The sequence below is a fragment of the Coenobita brevimanus genome, chromosome 60, assembly GCF_032717465.1.
Source record: "Coenobita brevimanus isolate Jiangsu-jjx chromosome 60, ASM3271746v2, whole genome shotgun sequence".
Lineage (NCBI taxonomy): Eukaryota > Metazoa > Arthropoda > Malacostraca > Decapoda > Coenobitidae > Coenobita > Coenobita brevimanus.
The window spans coordinates 7,906,311-7,924,804 of NC_137013.1; positions in this window are offsets into that span (position 1 = coordinate 7,906,311).

The window sequence follows — 18,494 nt, forward strand, 5'->3', positions numbered from 1 at the left end:
AAAGCAGCTCGAAACTGATATCGGGCAGTCATTCACGGGCGCCACCTAACACACTAAACAAATGACGATGAAAATCCACATCCAGGGCGAGAAGAAAAAAAAAAACATTAACTAGTATTTACGCTTTCACACACAAATCCTTATTTAAGTCAAAGGAGTCCTAATAAATCCTTGAGATCTGCTGTCTAAATCACTCGTTATTTTGCATGCACGAATAACAGTAAGACCCAGATATGCACAGAGGTGACTCACAGCCTAACAACCCATTATCGTCATTGATAAATGATGATACACTCCCCGCCACCACCCATGTTCCTCGACAGGAAGTAGTCCTGCAAGTTTATGAACTGACCTCTTGACTAGTGTATCTTCCTGGCCATCGTATCTTTTCCTGGATTTCTGAATTTTGTATCTTAATGTTACATTCCTGACGTTACCATCACGACCTGGTTCCGCAACAACCACCTGGCCCAGTTTCCATTTACCCCTGACTGCATCGGTGTCCTGAATAAGAACGATGTCACCTGGCTTAAGATTTCGGTTCGGCACATGCCATTTCTGTCTGACTACCAGGGTAGGGAAATAATCCCTCTGCCATCCTCTCCAAAAAATGTTTACAATCTTTTGGACGAATTCTAACCTACACTTTGAATCAAATGTGTCGTCCCATTCTCCTCCATGAACATGAACACTCGCTCTGCCAAGAATGAGGTCATTAGGGCATAAATAATGATCAAGATCCACATCATATCCAGGCTTCATACCAATTGGTCTTTCATTTAGCAAATTGGCAACTTCAAAAAATGCAGTTTGCAGTTCTCCAAACGTCAGTTCACTATCACCTATACTCCTCATTAGTGATCTTTTAATCATTCTAATTAAAGACTCGACACATTCGTTTTGCCATGGTGCGTCCGCAGATCTGTTAAACGTCAAGGACATCCCTTGATCTGAACCAAATTGCATAACCTCAGACACATTCCAGTTTCTTACCATTTGCCTAATTTCCTTACTGGCGGCCACCAACTGAGTCCCACCATCCGAGTGTACCTTGCCAGGGCTTCCTCGCAAGGACACAAATCTCCTGAAAGTAGCTAGAAACTGCCTTGTGTCATAGCCCTCTGCCAAGTCAATATACACTGCACGACTGACCAGGCAAGTAAATACTACGCCGTACGCCTTACTGGTTACCCTGCGTTTCACCGTGTCCCTAATACGACAGGGCCCAAACAGATCTATACCAGTATGGAAAAATGGAGGAGACGGATATAACCTCTCGGGCATTACTTGTCCCATACAGTACTTTGTCCATCCACATTACAGTTCTGCCTTCTACAATGGACACAGTTACTCTTGACTGATTTTATAACTCTTCGAGCACCTGAAACCCAGAATTTATTCTGCAGCTTAGCAATAGTTACGTCTACTCCTGCATGATCAATATCATGGAGATGCTGGATGTTGAATTTAGTGAATGGGTGATTGCATGGTAGTAGGATAAAGCTTTCACAGTTCCAGTTGTCCTTTAACCACTTTGATATCCTCTGACCAACCAAAATGATTCCATTTCTATCCCTAACAGGTCCTAGCCTGCGATACCGTATGTTCTAATCATTAAATATCTCGCGCTGAACTTCCTTCACCCAGAAGAGTTCAGCTTTTCCCAGTAATGCACTGTCCAGGAAATTACATATTGCTTGCAGAGATCTTCCCGTACTGGCTGCCAGTAGTCTAGCAGTAACTCTGATTAACTTAGTGTAGCTATTGAAGTTATTCAAGTTAATGATCTTCAAACTGAACTCATTACATTCCACTGCCACATTACAAGATGCTGTCACACCAGTCTGGTCAGGTAATCTGTCACTGCAAATTTTGCTTATAGGCCAGGTTGACATGGGTTGACACAAATACTTGGGACCATTCTGCCACACGGATTTTTGACCTAGATTGTCGAGAGAAGTTGATCTGGTGGTAAGATCAGCTGGATTGTTTCCCGACGACACCCACCACCATTCTTGCGGGGAAGATTTTGACTGAATTTCAGCAACCCTAGTAGCTACAAAAGTACAGAATCCATACGATTCTTTCTGGATCTGCGCTCTAACGATTGCCGAGTCTACGATATGAACAACAGAATCGAATGTCCAATCAAACTCTTTCTGAATATTCTGTCTTAATCTACAAGATAAAACTGCTGCACATAATTCCAGCCGTGGAGCTGAAAGCTGTCTTGAAGGTGCTATCCTGTTTTTGGCTGCTAGAAGTCTTGCCTCATATCCACCAGACCGTAATTTCCACCTTACATATGCACAAGTACCATATTCCTGCGTACTACCGTCTGAAAACAATCAGCTTTGGATTTCCTTCTGCACTGTCGGGCTTCAGACACCTTTTGAATGTTAGGGTCTCTAGGTTATACATATCTAAAAAAAATGATCATTTCTCCCAAACAGCTACAGGTAGCGGGTCATCCCATCCAATGTAGTCTTCTTTGTTACCTTTCATGACCTTTACCTGTGTTATCAATTCTCTCATTAATATTTTAGCCTGCATCACAAAGGGCGTAGCAAGTCCTACGGGATCATATATTGAAGCTACTTGACTTAGCACCATTCTCTTTGTTAATACTGGTGGCAGACTACATTCGATATCTAGCCGAGTCAAATCAGGACCAGTACAAACTTTCTTATGATTAGGAGAAAAGTTTATCTTAACTTTAAAGGTGAAATAGTCTTCTCTCGGATTCCAGTACAGTCCAAGGATCTTCTCTTTCTCGGTAAGGAGCAATTTAATGTCACACGCTTCATAATTATTGCCAGATACGATCCAGTGTTTAATTTTAAAGCCTCCCTTGGATAATACTCTTTCAGAATTCCTTATTAATTCATATGCTTCAGTTTTCTTTTCTGTAAAATACAAAATGTCATCTACGTAGGTATTATCGATCAACATTTCAGCCACTTTGGGATATTCTCTACAGTACATTTCAGCAGTGTGCTTCAAAGCTAGCATTGATACAATTCCACTTGGCCTGTCACCAAAGGGTACAGCTGTAAGAACATAATGATCTGGTCTACAGTTGGTCTTTATATCTCTCCAAACAAACCGATGGGTGTGTTGATCCAATTCGCTCATACGGACCGAGTTGTACATTTTGCTGAGGTCGCCAGTGATAGCTACCTCTCTCTGACGGAATCTGAATAAAACTGCCAATAGATTATTTAGGACATTCGGTCCCTTACACCAGTAATCATTCAACACATGGCCCATATACGAGGCAGATGAATTAAAAACAATTCTCAAGGGTGTTGACTGAGTCTGGTTTAAGCACTTCATGGTGCTGCACATAATGTACCGGACCTCTGTGCACTTCCAATTCACTGTGTGACAGTTTTCTACATACATCTCTGTTAATCATATCCTCATTTTGTTCTTAGTAGGATTTGGTGTAATCTGAATCCAGTTTAATTAGCCTCCTTTCCGTCGATTTCATCCTGGCAACCGCGACAGAAACATTGTTAGGTAATAATTTAGGATCCTTCGTCCATGGGTAAGTCACAGTCCACTTTTGGTTATCCTTATCATAGTTCAATCCTTCCTCTATTATGGCTAGCTCTCTCTCTTCTTTAGTTGTGTAATTACTATTTCCAATAGCACATTTTCCACACTTGCAGCTCCCGCATTTAGGGGTACAGTGCGTTCCCAGGCTTTCAACATCATAATGGTCTAAACTTGACTTAAAGCTTGGTTTAGATTCAACACTAACGTCACCAACATGCGTCAAACTAGCCAGGTGATTTACCCTGACGCTAACCTTCTTGTCACTAATAGCTACAAGCGGATGAGATCCCCTCAAACAATAGCCAAACTGATTCTTCATTAGTTGTAATTTGCCACTAGTTCCTATAACCACAGGCATTATTTCACTATAATATGTTCCAACCACCAAATCTATCCTTCCACTCGGCCTCTCTATATCGCGAGGCGATATACCTTCAAACAGCTGTGCAACTTCAGAGACATCAACCTCACAGTTACTGGATGAGATTTCGTCCATTCCTAGAGCTCTAATATCCCACGGATGTCCAACCTCGTCGGTGATGGGTAAAATATATTCCTTGTTAGAAAACCTCTCAGTTACACCACCTACTTTGGTTGAGGATAAATTAATGTCTGTGCCTCTAAAGCCAAGCTTGGAAGCGAGTTTATGAGTTATAATTGTTATATCTGATCCTGGGTCCCAGAGTGTTGGTACCGGTTGACCTTTACTGAATACCCTACTGATCATCAATAAAGCCTTCCTTCTTTCTCGTACGTTTTCCTTCACAGTGCATGAATTGTGGAATAGTACACCTTCTGCATGAGCCTCATGCAGCATGATATGATGAGGCTTACTACATCGGACATTATTGTCATCTTTAAAATCACAGGTTCTTTTCAAATTACAATGTTTTGCAATGTGAGCTCCCTTCAAACAGTTAAAACAGATACCATTCTTTCTCAGGGCATCAGTCTTTTTTACGTTATCCAACCTCTGGAATGCCACACAATCGCTTATACTATGTGTGCCACTACCATGAAACCAACATCTATTACCACCTGTGTTGGATTAATATCTATTCTCATTACTCTTTGCTCCTGTTAAATTCGTAATTTTATTGGTTAAGTTGATCATACATTGTTCCAGTTTTTTGGTTTGACACTCATGATTTTCTTGATATTTCTTGATAGCATTAACAAGTTCATTCGAGTCACTTTGCAACCCCACGTCCTGTTCCCGACTCGCTGTTACAACATTGACATTTCTCTTTAAATCTGAATTCCCAACAGTCCTTACATTCGCATCCATGTACTCTAATACTCTTTTTTCTTTCAGCAAAAACTGGAGTAACGCTGGAAACATTCTGCTATTGTCTGTAATACTTTCTGCCAGTATTATCTATTCCCGTTTCTGAGCTGTAGGCATAATTTTCTCTATCTGGCTCACCACATTAGTATTCATCTCTGCAGTTAAGATCATCCTTTCCAGATGCAACCAGCACCTCTCTACCTTCTCCACCATTTTAACAAAGCCTTTGCTGTCACCATCAGCTAATCCTCTTAGAGATTTGAGATCGCTCAGAACCACAGCCACAGTTTTCCTACTGTTACCATACTTTTCATCCAATCTCTTTAGCATCTGATCGTAGTCATTCTCTATCCCTTTCACGGTTTTCAGAGCATCCCCAGTCAGGCATTGTTTCAAAGCGAATGGGTCCTTTCCAAAAGTTTTGTTCATTAGTCTTTCAAAATCTGCTCTGAAGTTTGGATAATCACGTATGTCACCATCAAATACAGGAGGTTCCAGAGCTTTAACTTTAACTCTGGTTTTCCCATCGTCTACCTTCTTAGCCAGTATTGTATGCGCTTCACTCACTTTTTTTTTTCTCTATTTCAACGATGTACTTATCCTCTTCCTCTAAGTCAGTTTCTTCTCTCCCCGATTCACTCACTAGATTAACATATTGATCATGAACCCTTTCTAGATCCTGATATGCTTGACTAACTTGGTCATAACTGCACTGAAGAACGGATAATGGGAGGTCTTGTCTCACGCTATCCAGGAAGGAGTTATGTTTCCTGGTAAACATCCTCTTCGCCGAAGTTCGCTGCTGCTTGAGCTGTTCCATCTCTTCCTCTCGACCCATCTCAGAGGGTTGTCGAAATGTTTCTGGAGTCCCCCAAATGAAAGATGTGGCTTGCCGTTAGCAAGTTTATTCATACAAGATTCGACCTGAAAGACGTCATTTATATCGGAATGCAATAAATAGCAAAAACGCGTACAATGTAACGAAAAAATATAAATTATATACATGACAGTATTTGACTTCCAGATCAGTCCTCTTCTGTGATAGTATGAAGTGTACCAAATCGTTTCATCTTTAAACCCAAGAATTCTGATCGTAGGTATACAATGTAATTCTATAGTTCACTGAAGAAATTACCTATTAACAGTATTACCATTATGTAATAGCCCAAATAACATATCAAAACAACATGGTCAGCTAAAGAAGCTCCCTAACACTTCTTCCTAAGCAATATGGTTTGCTTATTAGACCTTGCCGTCCTCTTCTGTGTTACGTTAATCCTTTTAATATCACCATACTCTGCATAAATACTTACACAAGCCAGCCGTATAGAAAAAATGGATAGGGACGAGGTGTTAGACAGCTTCCTTAACCGACAAGATTATGTAGCCAAGACTCTCTCAACTTTGGAATAACAGCCAGCAGAGGAGAGTACAGAGTAGAAATGATAAAGTATTCGGCGAAAATGTTGTACTTAACTGTGCTGTACCTCATATTTCTTCCACAGGCAAAGGAATCCGGAATCTATAAAGAGGTGGCGGATTTGGAGCGAACAGGAAGACTGGACACTCTTCCAATGAATTCGATCTACAGTGCTGTGGCCGGGTACACGATGAAGCAAGATCAAATGGCAGTGTTTGAGGATATGACACAGTCGTACGCCAAACACTACGCTTTCCTTGCTTCTGGTGAGTTTGATGATGATGATGATGATGATGATGATTATGTGGGCTATGCTAAATACTACCCCTTCTTTGCTTCTGGTGAGCTTAAATGATTAATTTCGAGGAGGAGGAAGAGGATATTTCCTAATCACGACGCTTTCCTCGCTTTTGATGAGGTTAAAAACTTGATGATGATGATGATGATGATGATGATGATAGGGAGGCGGTAAAGGGTTAAGCATTGATACAGAGAAAGAAATAGCATCATACTCTCATCGCTGGCTTCATAAAGGACCGTCGAAAATTGTGGTTTTTTCAGCATCTACACAATTTTTTACCTCTTTCATACAACAGCATCCCCTGTATTTTAGTGCCACATTTTAACTATTCTCTTTAACTTGGAAATGCCTCTCATATTGGAGGGCATAAAACAACTATCTTATTTAACCCCTTCAGTACGATGATGTGGTGTCACCGATGTGACCGGGCGGTAGAACTGCTGGCTATGCAAGCATCTCTTAGTCCCTTTCTTGTGCCCTTATGTGATGATGGTGACCTGCGGAAGAAGGGCAACTTCGACCTGCAGTCCACCGGATTCACATTCAGATGAGCCTGGGGGTGCAGTTACTACCACCGCTACTACTACGACTACTACTAATACTACTATTACTACTACTACTACCACTACTACTACTGCTACTACCACTACTATATATTTGTATTAATCTAAGGAAGGAACTTTTGTTGTGAAAGGGTTATCCACTTACTTCTGATGTATTATTTTGTTTATTCTGGCCACCTACAGACGATGAGAAGCCTACACGTGGTGGCGCTCTGCACCCTGGATGGAGTGAAGCAGCTGCCCCGTCCTACCCAGGAGCCACACTTTCTTGTATTCATCTGTGCCTTGCCGTGGGAAAGACCATAGTCTACACAAAGGGAGCCGGATCCCTACGTATTATGTACCTGTAGAACGGTCTACAACAAGGACTTGTTACCTGTGGTTGACGGATTTGCTCTGTCAGGGAGACAAGGGTTGAGCATCAGCAAAAGTAACTTCTTAAAGATACTTTTTACTTTAAACTTTGGAGAAACTATTTGCAGTCATGGACTAAAAACGGTCAATATGAACCGTATTACAACCTCATTTCCCTCCTTAATCTGAATTAAATCGTCTGATCGTTGCAAGAATAAACTCAGACATCTGATTAAAGGTGTTAACCCCTCTAATCTGATGTCGTATTGGAAGTTTTAGTCTTGCTACCATCAGACGATTTTGTTTAACTCTGGGAGAATATCTCAACTGAAGGATTTATACATTGCCTTCATTAGCCCTTTCTTTACTACAGATCTGTCTCAAGACGAGTAAAATTGCCTGGTGGCAGCGAGAATAAAATACAAAAACGTGTCATCAGATCCGAGATGTTAATCGTCTGCCGTCTGTCTGGCCATTTTCAGGTCGCTGCGATTACTACTCCTCGAAGGAAAGCTTTCTCAACAGAGGGTTCGCGTGGATGGTACAAAAAGGCAGTCCCATTCTTCCAGCTGTGAACAAGAGGTAGCGTAACTATAGCACATCCTTCATTGGTGTGCAAGTGAGTGAGTTAGTGAGTGAATTCGTGAGTTAATTAGTTAGCGGACAGGTTTATGCCTATCAGCTGCACAAGAGCCATTAAAAAAAAATAACCACACTGCCTGCTGGGGTTGTATTCTAGGTGGCATGGGTGGCTTCGAAGCACCTCTCCCTTAGCTATTTATTTGCAAAAGACATCTAAACATTCTCTTGTATGGGATCATTGCATTTTTACGGTCGACAAAGTTTGCATCAGTAACACGGAAGGTAATGAGATGCAGTGTGGGGGATAAGTCACTAAGGAGGGGGTGTTGCGAATTATCCAAGGCTACTTAAAATACAACCCTGAAATGTTAGGATAAGAGAACTCGACATCCCTTCTGAACTTCTTGTTTTATTTTTTATTTTTTTATTTTGATGTACACAGAGCTGCCACTAAATGTTCCACTGGTACCTCTAAAGTTGAATTACCAGATCCCCGAATTTATAACACAAGTGCATGGAAAAAAATTCCGATACTTTGTAAAACATCTCTGGCATAAAGAGATAATTTCAGAAACTCTAATCTCTCTCTCTCTCTCTCTCTCTCTCTCTCTCTCTCTCTCTCTCTCTCTCAGTAACAATATACAACAGATGCTAGAAATATTAACTAATTCTCTGCACACAGGTTCTGGCAGCTGCTGTGGAGTGGGCTAACCTACTACTGGTTTGAGAAGGGAGCCATCAAGTCCACCTATTGCATGAACCCCCCCTCAAAGCTCACCGTCGAGTCGGCCTTGTCCCTCAGCAATTTGTGGGTAAGGTGCCGTGTCGGCTGCAAGGTGGTTCATATATAACAGTATTCTCCGATTCTGTCGGCGATTTCTCGTGTGTTATGGAAACGGCTCAAGCAGCGTTATCAGTGTTTACTCTGCATCCTTTAATCATTCCCTACTCCCGCTGCCACACCCACGCCCACATTAACAGACTGAGCCGTTCCCGCAACACCTAAGCTACCGCCAGGTGTGTCTGTAGTGGAGTGCAATGTATGGACTACCCTGTACAGTATACAGTGTGGTCCAAAGGTTGTAGAGATGTTAAGAAAAAAAAAATCGTGAGTTTGCTTATCATTTCGTGTATCAAGTTTTAAGAATATGGACAGAAGCTTCCGAGATCTAGGTATCATTGTCTAGAAGCGTAACTTTTAGATTGAGCTAAAATCGCGCATGACGTAATGGCTGTGACAGTGAAGTGGAAAGAACTCTATAAAGTACAGCCTTCGTTAACCACTTCACTGCAACAGGTCTTTCTCCTAATAAAATGATATCACTTGTTCAGTATTAAGACTCTATTAAATGAAAGACACTATAGTGAAGGGAATTAATAAGTCTTCTGCAGTGAATACATCAGTGTAACCTCTCTCTTTTCTTTTTCTCTCAGGGTATGTTCGTGGTGCTGGGAGTGGGTGTGGGTGTGGGTGTGTTGGTGCTGTGGGTGGAGCTGCTCATCCACCGCCTCAGAAGTCCTGCTTCCTGTCCAGGCCTCTCTCTCCACATTTCTTCCGCCTCATCCCTGTCTGTCTAGCAGTATAACTTGGGACCTGGATGTAACATGGACTGCTGATGGTTGCATTTTAAGAAGATTTGTGACTCAGTGGAAATTGACTACCTGTTTTTATGGCCCTCGCATAACTGACATACATAAGCATACTGTTCTCCTTCTCTACGCTACGGTTGATATTCTTGAGGTCATTAGAAGCTCTTTAGCACTTGTTCCTTACTAGTTTTCGTTTCTGCATACTTCTGGTTAACCACGTCACTAGGAGAGCATCAGCCTGAACTTCTAAAAACTGTCTGTTAGCAGCAAGAATGAAACTTAAAAATCCTTATTGTTGTTAAGCTGATGGAGAATGTTTTTAATCCCTGAAGTAAGAGATCCTTCTTTGAGCTGAATTAAATCGTCAGGAAATAGCCACGGGACAATGCGGTGGGTGGTCATTTTGAAGCAGACAAAAGAGGAAATGGGATAATAGTCACAGAATTTTCCCTCCACAGATATTAATTTCACATTGCTGTCTGCCTTTCTAACTCAATGTGCTGTCCACTGGCGTATAAGTTTTAGTTCTAGTAACTAAAGAAAATATATGTAATGTCTTTTGTTAAATAATGCCGATAACAGAATAGTGTACATGTACTGGAAATTATATATGAGTAATAAGCTAAATTTATCACAAAGGGAGAAGTGTTACAAAGTCTCAAAATCTCACGAGTATATGTTCCTCTTACACCCTCGACTGCACTTGGATAGGTGCGACTGATGTAAAAAGTGATTTGTAAATGAAGAAAAGAAAACTCTGAGTTCTTTAGTAGCGTCTCCTAGCTTGTAAATCAAAGGACAGGTATTAAAGTTTCACACAATGCGTGTTTTTTTTTTTCCTTTTCAGCGCATGATCTTCAGAGTTCTGCAGTTTATTCTTTGACATGCGCCACTCCCCTTTAGCCGTTTCACCTTTCCTATTGGACGAAGGACTCAAAGTGGATGCGGTCTTGTCAGTGTGTGTGTGTGTGTGTGTGTGTGTGTGTGACACTGACTCATATATTACCACAGGACAACATCCTCTTCCCTCATTATCCTCTTGCACTCAGTGTGCTCACATCTGCATCTTCCCTTCGAGTTCGACGAAAATTTAAGCCAACAAACCCCGCCCACCCAACCAACCAACCATGCTCGTCCACTCCCCATCCGCCCAATAAACCAACCCTATCCACCCACCCAAATAAGTCTACTTGCCTACTATCCCACCCAAACAACTCTGCCTGCCCACCCTCCCACCAAAACAACCGTGCCCTCCCACCTAATCCATCTCCTCACACTCCTTGCACAACCACTCACCCTCCCACCTACTCTGCTCACCCACTCACCTTCCTACCCTACCCGCTGACCCTGACCACCTCAACCCTCCCACCCCTGCTCACCCCACCCACCCCACTCTCTCCACCCACTTCATTTCATTGCCTGCCCACGAACCCACTTTGTCCACCCATCCTACCGACCCAACAAACATCACCCATCCAACCATCCTCCCTGCTCACCCCGACCACAGTGATACCACTCCCCCTGCTTAACCCATCCACTTACCCACCAGCCTACAAACCTCCACCAGCAGGACAACACACAGGTTTACACACACACACACACACACACACACACACACACACACACACACACACACACACACACACACACACACACACACACACACACACATCCAACCATCCTCCCTGCTCACCCCGACCACAGTGATACCACTCCCCCTGCTTAACCCATCCACTTACCCACCAGCCTACAAACCTCCACCAGCAGGACAACACGCAGGTTTACACACAGACAGACAGACAGACAGACACACACACACACACACACACACACACACACACACACACACACACACACACACACATCTATCTACCTAATCAATAATGTCTAACTCCCATGCCATACAAGCTATGACCTACTTAAATTATATATTATGTAACGCAATAAAAATCCATGAAATCCTCTTGCACTAATGACTTCGCCACCAATTACGAGAGCGGTAGCGCAGTGGGAGGTCACAGCAAATTACATTAATCTAGCCCCATCGGGATGCAGTAATCGAATTTAAGCCTCTGGATTTTAATCTAACTGGAATCCCGTTCAAGAGGATTTGCGAGTCCCTCCCTGGATCCATAGACAGTTTGTTCTCATCACTGCAACTCAAGTACAATTTATATTTACTTCATATTCATGCTGTCACTGTTCCGATCTCTCTGCTTGCATTCCCCCCGCATTACGGCGACCACACAGCACATGTCTAGCTAAACACTTCTTAACTTTTCTGTCCTGCTACAGTATTTCAGTTAACGAGCACCCTCGGTGTTTCATGTTCACGAATGGTCAACACAGGAACAGGAACTGTCTTCATGTACACGAATGGTCAACACAGAAACAGGAACTGTCTTCATGTACACGAATGGTCAACACAGGAACAGGAACTGTCTTCATGTACACGAATGGTCAACACAGAAACAGGAACTGTCTTCATGTACACGAATGGTCAACACAGAAACAGGAACTGCCTTCATGTACACGAATGGTCAACACAGGAACAGGAACTGTCTTCATGTACACGAATGGTCAACACAGGAATAGGAAGTGTCTTCATGTACACGAATGGTCAACACAGGAACAGGAACTGTCTTCATCTACAGGAATGGTCAACACAGGAACAGGAACTGTCTTCCCGGCTTTCCCATTGCCTATGACAAAGTAGTCAGGTAATTCAAAAGGAACTTATATTGAATTTCTTTTTTTATTTAATTCTCTGCGGAAAGGGAACGTTGCACACACACAGACACAGACACAGACACACACACACACACACACACACACACACACACACACACGCTACCTGGCGCGACCCCAGGTGGCGGATAGGGGAAGGCCTTGCAGATATACGAGGTACCGTCTTAGACATCGCAGACCATGGGACCCCCTATAGATATATAGGGCTCCATCGAATATAACGAATAAGGTGGCAAAAAAATTACATCTCACCAGAAACTATGTGGCAGGGAGGTGAGATTATTTGCCACAATCCTCCCAACCAAAATCTATTGCAAACAATTTGAAGGGCGTTCCTGTTGGATCATCGTCTACTAAACGTCCAACCGCACTGCCTCCTGTGCTTACAGGCAGTGTGCCACCGAAAGTGAGTAGGCACTGTGTTGGAAAATTAGACTCTTGGATGTTAAACAAACTGAAATCGATGAAGATCTATGCATACAATGTAAGAAGCCTTGCAGAAGATTACAAACTTGATAACCTGATGACTGAACTGGAAAAACATTAATTGGGATAATGTAGGTTTGAGTGAGATCCGCAGAAAAGAAGAAAAAGTAATTCAACTCAGAGACAGCAAACACCTATTTTACTAAAGAGGAAAGGAAAATGAAAGATTTAGTGGTTTAGGATTTCTAATCAACAGAAATCTTGCAGACAACATTGTTAAATTCAGCAGTGTATCTGACAGAGCAGCACTTGTTGTCATTAGACTATGCAAAAAAATAAATCATGCAAGTTATACAAGTATATGCACCAACTTCTCAAAGCCCAGATGAAGAAATAGAAACATTCTATGATGACATCTCCCAGATTATGGAAGAAGAAAAGACAACATATACTATACTCATGGGAGACTTCAATGCAAAAGTTGGGAAGTGGAAAAATGGAGAAGCACATATAGGAAAATTTGGAATAAGAAAAAGGAATGAAAGAGGAGAAATGCTGGTAAATTTTACTGAAATGTTTAACATGAGAATAAGGAACACATTCTTCCACAAAAGAAGAGGAAGAAAGTGGATCTGGAGAAGCCCAAATGGAGAAACAAAGAATGAAATCGACTTCATTATAGCAGATAAGAATAACACGATCACAAATGTCACAGTTATCAACAAAGTAAATATAGGTAGTGATAACAGAATGGTGGGTTGCACAGCCAGATTCAATTTCGGAAATGAAAGAAAGAAGATGATTAAAAATAAAAAGACATGCCCAATAATAGTAAATGAAAACAAAACAGCCTTTCAGTTGGAAATAAGGAACATATTTCAGGCTCTAAGTAATGCTGAAAGTGACATTGATGAGCTGAATGACAGACTAACAAAAGTGCTAAGAGAATCAGCAGAGGTAGTAGGAAAATCTAATACAACCAAAGCCAAGAAGTATTCAGAAAAGACACTCGAGCTTATGAAAATCGAAAGGAAATGAAAGTAAAGACAAAGAAAGACGAAATAGAACGAGCAGAATTAAATAAGCTTATCAACAAAAGACAAAGAAATGAAAAAAGAAAGAGACACATGGATCAGATCAAAGAAACCATCAAAAATGGAAAAAGTCTGGAACAGGTCCGAAGTAAAATGGCACTAGGAATGCAACAAATGACATCACTGAAAGAAAAAAAAACGGTGAAATCATTAAATGCAGAGATAAGATGGTGAATAGAGTTGAAAATTTTTACAGAGAACTGTACGGTATGCACCAAAGACAGTAGTACCAATAGCTAACTTTTCAGTTGACACAAGTGAAATACCTGAGGTAACACCAGACGAAGTAAATGTCTTAAAAATATGAAAAGAGGGAAGGCTCCGGGAGAAGATGAAATAGTAACAGATTTACTGTTGGATGCCGGAGTAGAAGTACATAATAGGCTTGCTCACTTCTTTACCCACTGTATAAAACAGAAGAAAATTCCCAAAACATGGTGTAATGCAATAGTTATTTTACTCTACAAAAAGGTGACTCAAAAGATCTTAGTAACTATCGACCCATTAGCTTATTATCAGTCATTTACAAACTCTTCAATAATGTCCTTACTAACAGAATAACAATTTTGGAGGAAAACCAACCTCGTGAACAGGCAGGATTCCGAAGCGGGTATTCGACCACTGATCATCTACACACAATGAATCAGCTAATTGAGAAAACTAGAGAATATAATAAATCACTTTGCTTAGGTTTTATTACGAGAAGGCTTTCGACTCAGTGGAGCACATAGCAATTATAAATTCATTGCGAGAAGAAAGGAGTGAATGAGAACATTGTAAACCTTCTCGAAAACATAAATAAAGAGGGAACTGCTACAGTTAAACTACATAAGGACTCAGAAAAAATTAAGAATGAGAAGGGTGTGCGTCAGGGAGATACATTTTCACCAAAATTATTTACAGCATGCCTAGAGTGTATTTTCGGAAAGCTAGACTGGGAAAACAAAGGAGTGAACATTGATGGAGAAAAGCTAAACCCTTTAAGATTTGCAGATGACATTGACCAAATCTCAGAAACAGCGGAGGCATTGCAAGAAATGTTAAATGACCTGAACAGAGAAAGTCTGAAAGTAGGACTGAAGATGAACCGAAGTAAAACTAAAGTAATGTTTAATCGACAAACACCAAAGAGCGTTATCAAAATAACCGATGAAATTCTAGAAGTTAAGGAGTACAACTACTTGGGACAAAATACTAAAATTAACGAAAGATCATGATAGCGAAACAAAATGACGCAATACAATTGGATGGAAAGCTTTCGGTAAACATAAAGACATTATGAAAAGTAGTTTGCCAGTTTGTATGAAACGAAAAGTATATAACGAATGTATAATTCCAGCTATGACGTATGGTTGTGAGACATGGAAACTGACAAGATCAATGGAAAATAAATTAATCCGTTCTCAGAGAGCAATGGAAAAGTCAATGTTGGGAATATCTTTAAGAGACAGGAAAAGATCAACTTGGGTGAGAGAGCAGACTAAAGTCAAAGATATTACTGAAGTTATAAAAGAACAGAAATGGAGGTGGGCAGGCCATATAACAAGAATAAGGGATAACCGATGGAGTAAGAGGCTGACGGACTGGACACCAAGAGAATGTAAGCGTAGCAGAAAAAGGCCAGACAGGAGATGGAGAGATGAGATAGAGAAATTTGCAGGGAAAACGTGGCAAAGATTGGCTCAGGCAAGGAATTCGTGGAAAAGGTTGGGGGAGGCCTTTGTTCAGCAGTGGACTAGTTATGGCTGATGATGATGATGATATATATATATATATATATATATATATATATATATGAACCGCATTGTTTTTTTGTCCTTCAATCACGCCCAAACCAAGGGGCAGAGACCCCCAGATCCATATATATTCTGAGTCAGGATGACCCAAAGATGGTTTGAGGGGGATTAAAATTCAAAGCTGGGTTATTTGAGATCACTGAGAGAGTGTTCGCCTTATTGGCCTGGACAACGCCGGGTACCCCTGCAGCCCAATTTTTGGCACAGACTCTCACATGACCTCCAGTTGGGACATAGGCTATGTGAGGTTGACCTCCGAGGTCATTTGAGGCCATTAGTTGGAGGTCATTTGAGGTCACCAGTAATTCACGCTAGAACGACTGGACCCAGCAGCCAAAGTTTCGGCATGGAAACTCACATGACCTCCAGTTCAGACACAGGCTATGTGAGGTTGACCTCCAAGGACATTTGAGGTCACCGACAATAAACAATTGCACACAAATACTGTGCGTTAGTCTGTGAAAGCGGAAATAGAAAGTTCCTGGAACTCTTATAATCCCTCTTCAAAAGCATAAGAATAAGAGGTACAGTGCTTTTCTGGATTAGAAAGACTGAATTAGAACAAATAGAATTTGAGTGTTCTCCTTTGCCTGGTACCCCTGCTAGTGTGTGTGTGTGACAGATATATATATATATATATATATATAAGTGTGTGAGTTTTACGCCAGGTACCCCTTTTTTTGGATAAAGGCTAAGGCGTTACCCCTGGGTAAAGGACTTTGGTTTGGAGCGTGTAGCATTTTATGACCGGATGCCCTTCCTGATATCTACCAATGACCCTTGAGTGGATTCGATCCTCCGATCCTTCAGTCAGAGTGGAGTGCTCTAACCCACTGAGCCACGGATATATATATATATATATATATATATATATATATATATATATATATATATATATATATATATGTAAAACATCTCATCAGCCAATTGAGTGTCCACTGCAGGACTGGCCTATCCCTACCGAAGTGGGGACGATACAGCCAATGTATCTCTACCAAGTGGCTTAGACTGTCTGGTAGCGATTGTATGTAGTGTGAGAAGTGTTTGTAAGTGTAACTGTAGTGTTGTAGTGGCTTTGGATGTGTTACGTGTAGTCTGTGAAACAAGTGTAATCGGCCCGTGTAAGCCGACTGGGTGCAACCATACTTTATAGTTCAACCACAGCACCCCTGATGTCCGCCAAGCAGTACGTTGCCAGAAGAACGCACCCAAAGTTTATTACCCTGGCGGGGAGCGAACTCTCGTCCTTCAGTGTACGAAAACGCACACTTTACCACTGACGCTCCATATATATACAGTATATATATATATATATATATATATATATATATATATATATATATATATCCACCCTGGGGGTAGGGGTTTTTTTCAAGAATACTCCCCCAGTAGCCCTGCTTGTCGTAAAAGGCGACTAAAAGGGTTGGCGGAGGGTTAGTGCCCCTCCCCGGAAAACAACTAACTAAAAAAACAAACAATAAGCCTCGGACAAGGACTGACCAAACGATGACGACCCAGGACCGGACAAAGGACTTGAAAATGGCTACGTGGAATGTAAGGGGAGCGAATGATGAGGTGAAAGAGAGAGAGATTGTCCAGGTGCTTGAGGGTGCGAAAGTGGATGTATGTGGAATAACTGAAACAAAATGGGGAGGAGAAAGTGTGAGAGAATGGGAGTATGGATGGGGTATATGTGCAGGAGTAGGTGAGAATGAGAAGGCAAAGGAAGGAGTATGTATAGTTGTGAGTAAAAGATGGAAGAAGAGCATAAGACAGCATGGATCAGTTGGGTCTAGGATTGTGTGGGTAAAGTTGAAAGTTGGAATAGAAATGTGGGCGATTGTGTGTGTGTATGCGCCAACGCAAGATCGTGCTAGAAGAGTGAGAGAAGAGTTCTGGACAAATGTAGAAGTGTGCATGGAAAAGTTTGGAAGGAATGAGAGAGTGTTTTCGATTGGTGATATGAATGGTAAAGTTGGGAATGTGAAGGTGGATGGAATAGTTGGTGAGTGGGGTGTGCCTGCTGAGATAGATGAGAATGGGAGTGCGTTAGTGGACATTTGTGCTGGGAGGGGGTTGGTGATAGCCAATACCCTCTTCAGGCATAAAATGATCCACAGGTATACATGGCGAGTGATGAGAAGGGTGGGTGGTGAACTGAATGAAAGGAAGGCAATGATTGATTATGTGTGTGTGGATGAAAGGATGCGAAGATGTGTAATGGATGCAAGAGTTTATAGAGGTTGGGGGAGTGGACTTTCTGACCACTACTTGGTGGTGGCTAGAATTAAAATTCAAGTAAGATGGAGAAATAGAAGGGAAAGACGAGAGGAAGTAGTTGCAAGGAGAGTGGAAAGGTTACAAGAGGATGAGAAAAAGGCAGAGTATAAGAGAGAAGTGGAGGACCGATTGGGCAAATATGAAATGGAGCAGATGGGAGACGTGGAAGGTGTCTGTAGGATATTTACAGAAGAAATATGTGCAGCATGTGATGTGGTGTGTGGAAGGAAGAGAAGATGGAGGGGGGTGCAAGGAACAGCGTGGTGGACTGAAGAGGTGAGACAGGCTGTGGCACAAAAGAAGAAAGCATACAATGAATGGATGAGAAATAGGGCCGTGGAAGAAGTTGAGAGGCAGAAGAGAGAGTTATATGTAGAAAGAATGAGAGAGGTGAAAAGATTAGTAAGAGAGAGTAAGAGGAGAGTGGATGAGGAATTTGGAAGGAATTTGAGTGTAAAGTGGAGGGACTGTAAGAAAATGTTCTGGAAAGA